We start from the raw sequence: 13,422 nt of genomic DNA, 5'->3' as shown, positions 1-13,422 counted from the left end.
TCAGAAAATAACTGGGTGGCCCTTGAAAGAGTCTACGACATGGGGGAAACAGGCAGAGGCACTGTTCTAGATCAAAGGTTGCCAAACCATGACCTGCAGGTCAGTTGTCTATTTTTGGAAATAAAATTTTACTAGAACGCTGTCATGCTTATGAGGTTACGTATTGTGGGAGGCTGCTTTTGTGCCACAAGGACCTAGCTGAGTGACTGCGACAGAAACAGTGTCGCCTACAAACTAAACTATTTACTATCCTGCCCTTTCAGAAAAAGTTGGCTAAGCCCTGTTCTAAATTAAGAGACCAGTGACTCTTCTCCATCAATGACAGAGTAAGTAGTACTGACTAGCCATTCTGCCATACACAATTAGAACCCTGGATAAAACATTAAATAATTGTTTTCAGACATGAAAAAATTGGCAGCACAGGGGCGGACTTTCTGAGGGAAAGGAAACAAACAAGGTGAGGCTATAATCACCCAGGCTTTCTCCCAGAGGCATCTGCATTTCCCAACCCAGGCAGGGGGACACAAACAGAATACAGAGGTCTCACAGAACTGACAAGACAGGTGATTGGAGTTGGTGGGGGGCGGGGAGGGGGGAGGCTGAGGCAGCTGGATTTCCACAGCAGAATATTTTTGAGGAAGAAACTAACAGAGAAAGAGTTCCAGGCCATGGGATTCCCTCTGAGTCTTTGGCTAAATACTAGGTTCTACATGTATAGGGGGACATGCCACAAGCTTGGAAGAAAGGCTACCATGGAGCTGTAAACATAACAGCTGTTGGAGCTCACACAGAGTTGAGAGATGCTTGAGTTTTGATCAACCAGCATGGAAAGGCCTCATTGAATCCCAAGAGCTCTGAGTAGGCTACCAGAAAGGTGACACCTCAGGATTAGGGCTAACTAGCTACTCTAGATCTACCTCAATAAAGCTTAAAAGTAAGTCTTCAAAGAATCAAGTTAATCCACATACAAATTAACTATCCATGAAATCAAAACTCAACAATCTTCAAAGAAAACAACAAGGATAGATGCCTTTGACTTTTTAGTCCACATTTACCAAGAACTTTAATCATGAATGGATTTTGAGTTTTGTAAAATGTTTTTTTTTCTGAATCTTTTTCTTTTTCTACATCATACTTTTTGGTAAATGACAGAATATTTCCCTCCTAAGATCAGAGACAAGGAAGGAAGTTTTCTTTCACCATTTCTAGTCAACATTCTGCGGTGGGTCCTAGCCAGTGCCAAAAGGCAAGGGGAAAAAGAGCACACACATCGGAAAGGAAGAACTAAAACGTGGTTGTGAACATAGAAAATCCTCAGGATTCCACAGAAAAGCTACTAAAACCAAAAAGGGACACCTAGTAAGGATGGAAAACACAAGGTCAATATATAGTAATCAATTGTATGTCTGTATTTCAGCTCAAACAGTTGGGAAAGGAAATATTATTTACAAGGTCAAAAAATTAATGTTTCAGATAAATGTATATATAAATATATATGTGTATGTGTATATGTGTGTACACACACACACACTCACACACACTATGTGTACTGAAAATGACCAAACATTGTTGAAATTAAACAAGCTCCAAGTGAATGGCCAGATTTTCCATGTTCATGGATTGAAAGCATCAATATTGTTAAAATGTCAGTTTTCCCCACAGATTTATAGATTCAAACCATCCCAATCACCATCTCAACAGGCATTTAAAAAATAAAAATTGGGAAGATTATTACAAAATTTATATGAAAATGTAAAGAACCAGAAGACTCAAAATAATTTTGGAAAAGAAGAATAAATTTGGAGGATTTCAAGAGCGACTATAACACCTTGGTAATCATTGTGATATCGGCATAGGATACACAATGGAACAGAATAGAGTCCAATTTGGACCCACGGATCTATGGTCAACTTATTTTTTAAGGTAATCCAATGGGGAAAAAATAGTCTTTTCTATAAATGGTGCTAGAACAATTGACCATATACATGAAAAAAATCTTAACTCCAGTTTCACACTATATATAAAAATGAGCTCTAAAGGGATTATAGGTCTACATGTTAAAGCTAAAACTACAACACTTCTAGAAAAAAACATAGAAGAAAACCTTTCTAACCTTGGGGTAGGCAAAGATTTCTTAGGATACAAAAAGCACCAATCTTAAAAGAAAATATTGATAAATTGGATTTTATCAAAATTAAAAACTTCTCAAAAGACACCATTAAGAAAATGAAAAGTCAAGTCATTGGAAGAAATTATTTATAATGCATAAACCTGGCAAAAGATTCACAGGTGCACTTCAACAACAAATAACCCAATTTTTAAAAGGGCAAAGATGTGAAGAGACAGATCCCAAAAAGAATATACAGTGGACCTTTAAACAACACGGGGGCTGGGCTGCCAATCCCCTGTGCAGTCAAAAATCAGCGTATAATTTTTGACTCCCCCAAAACTACTAATAGTTTATTGTTGACTGGAAGCCTTAACCAATAACATAAACAGTCAATTCACACATATTTTGTATGTTGTATGTATTATGTACTGTATGCTTATAATACAGTAAGCTAGAGAAAAGAAAATGTTAGGAAAATCATAAGGAAGAGAAAATGCATTTACAGTACTGTAGAAAATCCACATATTAAGTGGACCTGCCTGGTTCAAACCCACGTTGTCAAGGGTCACCTGTATACTATATAAGTGAGCAATAAACCCATGAAAAGACATATAACTTCTCTAGTTATCTGGGACATACAATGTGGAGATACCACTACATAGACCCCCAGTAAAATGGCAAAAAGCAAAAAGATTTTTAATATTAAGCATTGGTGAGGATGTGGAGAAACTAGAGCTCTCGTATATTCCTGGTAATAGTGTGAAATGTTATGAACACTTTGGGAAACAGTTTGGCAGCTTTTTATAAAGTTAAACATACATTAACTATATGATCCAGCAACTCTACTTCTAGATTTTTACCCCAGAGGAATGAAAACATATGTCCACAAAATGACTTGTACATGAATGTTCATAGTAGCTTTAATCATAATAGCTTCCAACTACAAATAATCCAGATGTTCATCAATGGGTGAATGGATAAACAAACTAGTATATTCATACAATGGAATATTACTCCGCAACAAAAAGGAACAAGCTACTCATATATACAACAACACGGATGAGTCTCAAAAATATTATGCCTGATCAAAAGAAACCAGACAAAAAAGAATATAAGCTATATTGCTGGATTTCTGAAGTTCTTGACCAGGCAAAGCTATTTACGGTGATAACAATCAGATCAGTGTTTGCCTGGGACAGGGGATGAATGGGTGATTGGTTACAAAGGTAGCATGAGAGAACATTTTCTATATTTTGATTGAAAGGTGCATATATATATATATATATATATATTTATTTATTTATTTATTTATTTCAAAACTCACCAAACTGTACACTTAACACGGATGCATTAAAATTATGTTGATTTTATATCAGTAAACAAGATTTTTTAAATAGACCCAAAAGAGGAGCACCTGGGTGGGTCAGTCAGTTAAGCATCTGCCTTCGGCTCAGGTCATGATCCCAGGGTCTTGGAATTGAGCCCTGCATCGGGCTCCCTACTCGGTGGGAAGCCTGCTTTTCCCTCTGCCCCTCCCCCTGATTGTGCTCTTTTGCTTGATCTCTTGCTCTCTCTCTCAAATAAATAAATTAAATCTGTAAAAAAAAAAAAAACAAAATAAATAGACCCAAAGGAAATAATAACAAAATGTAATGTGTGAATCTCAGCTGAATCCTGATTTGGTGAAAACAAAGCGATAAAAGATTCTTAGGATGATTGGGAAACTTTAAGTAGGGCATGACTCTTAGATAACATTATAGAATGATTGTTAATCTCCTTAGGTGTAATAATGTTTTTGTGGTTAGAGAGAAGCATGTCTTTATTCTTAGACGTGTGCTTAAGTATTTAGGATTCAAATATCATGATGTCTACAACTTACTTTCCAATGATTCAAAAAAAATATGTACCACTTTCTCACACCATACACAAAAATAAATTCTAAATGCATTAAAGACCCAAATGTAAGACCTGAAACCATAAAACCTCTAAAAGGAAACACAGGCAATAATCCCTTGGCTATCCCCCTGAGCAGCGTATTTATGGACATGTCTCCTCAGGCAAGGGAAACAAAAGTGAGCTATTAGGATTACACCAAAATAAAAACTTCTGCACAGTGAAGGAAGCCATCAACAAAACGAAAACGCACTATACTGAATGGGCGAAGATATTTGCAAATGGTGTATCTGATAAGGCATTAACATCCAAAATATATAAAGAACTTACGCAACTCATACCAAAAAACCCAAATAATCCAATTTAAAAATGGGCAGAGGACCCAAATAGACATCTTTCCAAAGAAGGCATGCAGATGGCCAACAGACACATGAAAAGATGCTCAACATCACTCATTATGAGGGAAATGCAAATCAAAGCCACATGAGATGTCACCTCACACCGGGTGGAATAGCTAGTACCAAAAAGACAAGAAATAACAAGCATTGGCGAGGATGTGAAGAAAAAGGAACCCTCATGCACTGATGGTGAGAATATAAATAGAGGCAGCCACTCTGGAAAACTGTATGGAGATTCTGCAAAAAATTAAAAATAGAAATACTGTATGATTCAGTCATTCTCCTACTGGATATTTGCCCAAAGAAAACGAAAACACCGATTTGAAAAGATATATATACACCCCAATGTTTATTGCAGCATTATTTACAATAGCCAAGATGTGGAAGCAACCCAAGTGTCCATCAATGGAGGAATGGATAAAGAAGATGTAGTAAATATACACGGGACTATTACTCAGTTATAAAAAAGAATGAAATCTTGCCATTTGCAACATGAATGGACCTAGAGGGTATCACGCTAAGTGAAATCAGTCAGACAGAAAAAGACAAATACCATATGATTTCACTTATAACATGGACCCAAAACAAAACAAAACAAAAACAAAAAAACAGGAACAGACTAATAAATACAGAGAACAAAATGGTGGTTGCCAGAAGGGAGGGGGTGGGGGGGATGGGTGATGGGTGAAACAGGTAAAGGGGATTAAGAAGTACAAACGTCTAGTTATAAAATAAATAAGTCACAGAGATGAAAAGTACAGCATAGGGAACAGAGTCAATAATATTGTAATAAGGTTGTATGGTGACAGATGGTGACTACACTTATGGTGATCACGGAGTAATATACAGAATTGTTTAAAAACATATGCACACAGATACAGAGATGAAACAAAGCTGGCAGATATTAATAATTGTTGAAGAAGATGGAGGGTATACAGATTTTCACTGTACTTTCAACTTTTCTGACTTTTCAACATTTCCCACTAACATTCCATAATAATAATAATAATAATAATAATGACAATACTTGGGGGAAGAAAAGCTCATGTTGAGGTGTTATGGCTTACTCTTAAATCTGCACATTTTTCTTAGACCAAGACACTTACCAAGCCATGATTTTCTCTGAGTTCTTCTAAGTGCTTGTTTGTGAACAGAATCCCAGCCCAAAACGCATTAGGAAGACCTGGTTGCAGCTCCAGGCTTCTGGCTTCCGTGGCCTCGCGGGTGCAGCATGGGTCGGGAGCACCACTGGGGGCGCCTCTGCTGCGCTCCCCCCCACCGGTAGAAGGGAGATGGTTAACTAGCTACCCCCCCTCCCCCACACTGTTGAACCTTCTCTGAGCCTGCACAGGGCGCTCCCTAGCTAAATTCTGCCTGCCAAGCCCAAAGCCTCAGGGCCAAAGCCCAGGAAGAAACAAGGCCCAGGTGGCCCTGTTGGCTAAACAGTGAAAACCGGGTTGACAGGAGCACCTTATAGAAGGCTACACACATCTTACAAAAGACGACATTTGTGCATAAAAATGCCTCCCTTCAGACCCCAGGCTCACTGATAACCCTGAGACACCGCCCAGGGCTTTGGCATGTGAGGTCCTGGAGATGATGAGGGAAGGTAAGAAATCAGGACGCGCTTCCTCAGGAAAGCAGGCCTTTCACAAGTAGGGGGAGGAGCCAGTGAAGGGAGGAGAGCAGAGTCTCGGGAAGAGAAAGAGGCAGTCTGTGCCTTCACAGGTGAGGGAAATGAATGAAGGACGCAGGTGCATAGTTGGTATGAAATATTACAGAGCCCCCCCACCCGGAGTTAAGGGCTGTAGAAAGTTCACTGGATCAAGCTGCTCCGCTCTTGGGGGTCAGGGCCAGAGTAATTTCCCGGGGTGGGGAGTGAGGGGGGAGAGTGGGGGGAGAGCTTAGGGATTGCACAAGAGGGAGGATATGGAGGCACCGTGTGCTGGCGATTTTTCAGGAAGTTTGTGCAGTAGTGTGATGGCTGGGAAGGAAGGAAGAAAGGAGAGGGATTTAGTGCCTGGAGACCAGAGGGGAGAGGCTAGGACGGGGAGACAGGATAGTTAAGGGAGGGGATAAGATCATAACCCACATGGGAAGGGGCTTAGCCAGAAGAGACTTCCCTGAGATGGAGGGGAGGCAAGGGGGTGGGGGGGAGATACCAGCACCACCCAGCTAGTTTATCCACCACCGCATGGTCCTTGTACAGCTTCAGAACTGAGTGACTACAGTTAATAACACTATAGTGCTTATTTGAAAGTTGCTAAGAGTAAATCTTAAAGGTTCCCATCAGGAAAAAAAATGTGTAACTATGCATGGTGATGGATACTAAGTACATTTATTGTGGTGATCATTTTGCGATATATATATATAATATATATATTATATATATACACACAAATGTTGAATCATTATATTGTATACCTGAAACACAAAACCTCAAAAAAACCCCCAGAAAACCTAAACCTCATTTTATGTTTAGATGTAGATCTTGGCGTACTTCTAATCCCAGTTAATTCAGGAAGAAAGTCAGAAGGAAGAGGGGAGAATAAAGTAAGACATGGGGAGTCTAAGATGATGAATAAAGTCAAGCCTTGAAGTGATCGAAAGGCATAGGAAAAGTAGCAAAGTAGAGAAAGATACAAAGGAAGATCACGTGAAAACTCACAGAAAGATGGACAGTTAGGTCACCCATGCACAGAGACCCCTCTGTGGCAAAGCAGGCTGGGAGTGTCCCTCTGGGTGAATCGCTGACTTTCATAGGATCATAGTCCCCTTTAGGGTCTTTTAGTTTCTTGCTGTTGCCTCCTTGCATGGCTAGGGAAAAGTCACATGGCTTGTATCTGTTATAGCCGACTCATGTACTTTGGTCCCGTACACCTGCTTTAAAAATGTTTCTAACTTGATTGGGATCCCTTCTCGTTGGGAAGAGACTGGCCGAGCAGGTAGATCAAATTCTATTTTATAAACATTAATTGACCTCCTCTGTGCAGAGCGCCATCACAGTGCCCGTACTTACGTAAATATGAATAAAAGAGGTTCTATCCCTGAGGCAAAATGGTTCTGGACACAGGCTGTGATGAGCTGCAGTGAGCCAGCTCTCGGGGGGAGCGGCTGGCCTTATGTCCCCCTGTGTCAGCTTGGCTGTGGCTGAGGGTTCTCTTGGTGTTGGGTGCAATCCTCTGGGAGAGAAGGCTCCCCGTGGCTAAGGGCAAGTCTCCGGACTGGGATCGGCTGTGAGCCATTAGCAGCGACATTCACAGTAGCTCCGGGGTGTCAAAGTAAAATGTCAGAAGAGGATGAGAAATGGGACATGTTGTCACAGCTCCCTTTGGGAAAGACAATCTGCCACCTTAGCTTTGGCTGATTAAGAGCTTCATGAGCTCCAAAAGATGGGAGGTGGGGGTCAGTTAAGAGTCGCTCTGGGGTTTCCCAACTTGGAAATCTCTAAGTGTGCTGGATTTTGCTCATTTCTTTTTAATTTGGAAGATAAGTAGCATGATTTGGAGAGAACTAGCTTTAATACAGAAGAGTCTGCTGTAGCCCTTTCCTTGGCAACGAAAGCGTAAGTAGCAGCAAGAGCAAACAGAAGCATCTGGAAAGAGTCTCCACAAGGATCTGCAATTGGCCACGGTGGTTTTTAAGGAAGAAGCTACTGAAAGTCAGCTTTCCTAAAATATAATCAGTATCCTCTACTTGCTCGTAGTTTCTACTTGTAAATTTTGTTTACATGTGATCAACATGGCAGCTCTTCAACTCTCCTTGCCCTCTTTGTATACCATGGCACTTCTCTTTCTGGCAATGGCCTCAATCTTCTAGTTTCCCAGTCTCGGAGAACCTGATTTCCTCTTCTGCGGTTTTGAACCTGAGCACACAGGTCATAAGTCCCTACCTGATGGAATGAACAACTTACCCCAGTTGGCTCAGGACTTGTCTGGTGTTTGCACACTGGGAGTCTTGCATCCTGGGAGTCCCCTCAGTCCAGGGCAAACCAGGATGGTTGGTCACCCTTCCCCCTATCTGTGGAGAGGCGGCCCTTGGGTCGGATGCCCACCTCAAGAGGAGGAGGGCTGGGTCAGCTGGTGTCCAGCAGGGCTACCGTCTTTCAGGAGCGTGGGGCAGCTTCTCTGGGGAGGAGGTAGGAGTTAGACCAGCAACGATCAACCTCTCTAGTTAGAACTAGAACTCGATGAATTACTCATTAGAAGGGTAGGGATCAATGTATTATAAATACATGGGCAGCAGTTTGACGTAGGATAAAGAGCAGTAGAGTGGGAGTTCGTGCCACGGATGACAATGGAACCTCAGACCCACGGAATTCATCTTTCTGAGCCTTGGTTTCTCCATCGGCCAGGGGAAAGGACTAGGCCAGGGCTTGCTTCCTCTTTTACCTTTTGTTTTGGAACTTCATTCTAGAGGGTAGAGTGACTCATACTCCTGGAGACACAGTTTGCTCTCATCATCATTACAAGTTTTTCCCTCCCCTCTCCGTCCCCTCTTCCCCTTGCCTTCCCCTCCCCTTCCCTCCTCTCCTAACCCCTCTCCCTGCTTTCTCCATTCCCAGCACTAATCTTTTTTCTCCCAGTAGGCAACCATATCAATGTGAAAAATGTTTATCATTGAATAAGGTGAAGTTTTTGTGAGTTTTGTTCTGTATATGGATTTTTAGAAAAGATTTTATTTATCTGAGAGAGAGAGAGAGAGGTGGGGAGAGAGAGAGCACACAAGCAGGGAGAGGGGCAGCCGGAGAGGGAGAAGCAGGCTTCCCACGGAGCAGGGAGCCCGACGCGGGGCTCGATCCCAGGACCCTGGGATCATGACCTGAGCCGAAGACAGACGCTAACGACCGAGCCACCCGGGGGGCCCTTGTGTGTGGATTTTTAATTTTCATATGTTATATTGTGCTACAGACTTCATTTTATTCCTAGCACTTTTTTACTCAGCACCATTTAAAAAATATCTTCAGGATGCTGGATATTGGTCTCCAAGGGTCCTTCCTTCCACAGTGACATTTTATGAACATTATTTAGTATTGCAGAATGTTCTGTTCTCCAGTGTTCCAGCTAACTGGAATCAAATTATTGATGGGCTTTGCAGAGCAACAGAGTGGGGGAAGAAAGTATGTTTAATCACCCCCCAGACTGTTCAACCTGGGCCTGCACGAAGGGGACCAAGTGGATTAATAAGGAGAGCACACTCATGAGGAACACACAAAGTGTGGGACGGCTATAGGTTAGTCGTGAGCGCACCTTTGGGCCTCTGGCTCTCTGAAAGGTGAGGCCTTCCAGTAACCTCGCACATCCGCAGTCCCGCAGGCCCGGGAGCTCTCAGGGGGGAGCTCACCTCCCGCACAAAACTGGTGGACATCCGGCAGCTGCCGAAGGCCTCAGCCGGAGATCAGCCTCAAACAGTGCACAGAGCTGCGAGCTCGAGCTCCTCTTGCCGGGGCTGCAGAGCCCCCGCCAGCGTCCTGTCCCAGAGTTCCTGCGGTTATTAGTGGTTTTGAGCAGAGCAGTGTCTCCCAGGCTGAGCCACTCACTCTCTTGGTGGCACTGAGGCCAACGGAGCCATGTGGTGCCTGGGAACGGGCCGCGGGTGGGGAGCAGCTGCGGGGGTGGCCCCTCACGTCGCTGCCGCCTACGCAAGGGAGAATGCATTCCTTTTCAGGCGACAGCAGTTCACGCTGGGTGGCCTCTGCCTTCCCTCCCACATCAGCGCACTGAGAAGGACCCAGAAGGCTGAGGAGGCCGTAGCTCCCCGTGGCAGAAGCAGACCCTGCCGTCGGGCCTCTCCTCTCTCCGGGTCTCTGGCTCAGCCAGGGCTTGCTCTCCACTCAGACCTCTTGGGAAGCTCTGGCCAGAAACCTCGGAGCTCAAGGGTGGGGCCCGTGAAGTCAGGGGGCGACAAGCGGCGCAGAGGTGCTCTAGGTCTCCCCGCGGACGCACTTGCTCCCCTAAACTTCACACTGAGGCGCATCTTGACTCTATCCCAGGCCTTAACTATTTCTGCTCCTCAGAAGATGCAGAACAAACATATAAACAGACACACACAGATAACAAAGGCCCGCTGTTTCCAGCCTCTTTCTCCCCACTTCAGTGGATTCTATGTTGATATGTCATTTCCTCTTTGTGTTTTAAGCTGCCCAGAGGAGGAGATTGACGCAGTCGTAGAATTATGTACGCACTCTACCTACGTGACTCCCTTTGCCGTGGTAAGACTTAAACTGACCCTAAGAGTCAGAGAAGGTCCACCTTCAGGCCTAGTGGCAGCTAATCCTGAGTGCCCAGGCAACAGTTTCAGGGTCCCCTGACATGGAGAGCCTGGGTGCTCCAACCCTCCTAGGGACCCAGCTCCTCAAGTACCCAAGGGGAAAGCTTAAAGAGATGTAGCAAGATAAAATACTTATACAGCCGACGGTCACTGAGCTTACTAGGCTACATGCTCTTGCCGTATCATCTCGCTTGATCCTCATACCCTTCCGAAGTAGGTACTGTCATTAGCCTTTTATAAATGAGGAAACCGAGCTTCAGAGAATCTAAGCAGCTGACCCAGCAACACAGCTAGTGATTAGTGGAGCCAGGATTGTGTTGCAGAGAAACCTCCAGAGCCCATGCCCTCAACCACTGTGCATGTGTAGGCTTACACACACACACACACACACACACACAGAAATGAAAAGAAAGAAACAAAAAGGAAGCTGGGGACTTGTTTTAGAGAAACAGTTCTCAATTGTGTAGTATCAGAATCACGTGGCTAAAACACAGATCTCGGGACCACAACCCCAGAGTGTCTTATTGAGTAGGTCTGGGGTGGGACCCCAAACTTACATTCCTGACCAGGTCCCAGATGACGCCGATGCTACGGTCCCGCGCCCACACTGACAGCCACTGCACTACAGTTTGCACACACTGGGGACCATAAGACCCGCTGCAATTGTTCCTTAAACGTACTTAGCAATGCCAGGGAAGCCTAGACAAACATCCCCTGTGGGGTCATTCTTACCTGAGTCACTTGTTCTTAAATACCTCTCTCTGACTCCCAGCAGCAGAACCAGAATGGGGTAATCAGGATTCTAAAAATGCCCTCCCGTCTCCCACCCTCCCTGTACCACCCCCTACCCCCCGCCCCACCCACCCATGGATGCAGTACCCCTTATCCTCCTGAACCTGGGGCTGTGGTATCAGTCCTGTGTTTGTTATGTTATATGGCACAGCTGACCTAAAAAAGGGATTATCCAGGTGACTGTAATTTAATCACATGGTTCCTTAAAAGCCCACAACTTCCTCTGGCTGTATACACAAGTACATAAATTCCTGAGTTTGGAAGGGAGCTTTGGCCCCGGCCAGAGGCAGACCTACCCCATTCAGAAGATCCTCAGGCCGGGAGCTGGGCCCTTGGGGGCCCCCCCTTACTGCCTGCTGGAAAAGTCAGTGGCTGCCACCTACATTCCAGCCCCATCAAGGTAACATTCAGTTCAATCAAAAAAAGCAATGTAAAGGTTGTCGGAGAGAACATCCTAAGAACCACCTGCCCTGGCAACCCTCAGCAGATGCAGCCTGGCTGAGGAATACAGAGCTCACTCTCTCTCTCTGTCAGCAGGCGCGTGCCCTTCACGGAAGAGCAGTTTAAAAACAGTTTAGGAAAACAGATTGTCTTCCCGCACTGCTGGTTGGTCAGATAACACACTTGCCTGTTGCTGGGATTAATCATCTGGAAAATTGAGGGACAGTTCCTCACATGGATATTAGGAAGTGCACGCAACAGATGGGATAAATGCACAGAATCCATAGGGCAATCGTCCCCGCCCTCCAAATACTCTTGTTATTCTTATAACAAAGTAAAATACATGGGGACAGTTTTGATTTTCTGCATGACCATAATATAGCTCAGATTCAACCACTGTGTCTTTTTGTTGTAAAAGGAGGAATATAACTATCTGCTGTCACAGCTATAATTCAAGTAAATAAAACAGGTTAGCAGGAGATAATTCTTAATATTGAGATTCCTCTCAAATACTCACCTCCCACTGATTTATAGACACCTGACATTTATTTAAGTGCAGATTCATCTCACAGGGGTGAGGTTCCAGGCATTTGATATCTCATACACACAGACACACACACACACACACACACACACGCTCCCACAAAGCAATTTCCTTCCCACCCGCATGTGTTCAAATGTTGTGTTAACAAATGCGTGACCATGCTTAGTTTCACTTCCCACAAGAGTTCTCCGATAACCTCTGAAAACCGTTTTTGTGGTTTTAGTGTCACTTTTCATTGACTTCTTCGAACTATAATCATTTCAAAATTATAATTTTTAACTGAGAAATGTGGGTTGGTGGTTAAAAACAGGAAGTTTGATGGGTAAGTCTGACAAACAGTGAAAATGTGCCAGAAACTCCAAGAAAATTCAGAACTTGATATTACTGATGACTGTGACAGTGTTGCCCCCGTGAGTCCCCTGGAGAACTTGCTTGTAAAGAAGGATGAGGTTACTAACCAAACATAAGTGAATGAGTATACAAATGTGGTTGATCTAAAATCTTGAAACACACTTGGATGTCCACGTGGACAAAAGTTCAAGCAGGATCACAGACTAAACAGAGGAAAAGTCAGTATCTCTCTGTGGCAGATTGTATTTCCAGAGGATGGCAATATTATTTCCTATCCGATAGGGTCTTCTGCACTGTGACCTTGACACTTCCCATAGAGAAGAAGAATCTAATTCCATTCCTTCTGTGTCTGGGCTGGTTTAGTAGCCTGCTTGAGCAACAGAATGAAATAGAAGTGATATTCTGGGGTTTCCAGAGCTAGGTCATAAGATCCTTGCAGCTTCCACCTGAGACCCATGGAATGCTCACTCTTAGGACACTCCCTCTTGAAAGCCAGGCAGCAAGCTGGGAGAAATCATGTGGAAAGAGCACAGGTAGAAGCTCAGGTAAACAAGCCTCGCTGAGCTCCTAGCAACAGCCAGTGTAACTCTCAGCCATGGGAGTGAACCATCTTGGACGGCCAC

Source organism: Halichoerus grypus, chromosome 2, assembly GCF_964656455.1.
Source record: "Halichoerus grypus chromosome 2, mHalGry1.hap1.1, whole genome shotgun sequence".
Taxonomy (NCBI): domain Eukaryota; kingdom Metazoa; phylum Chordata; class Mammalia; order Carnivora; family Phocidae; genus Halichoerus; species Halichoerus grypus.
Note: the sequence above shows the minus strand (reverse complement) of the source record.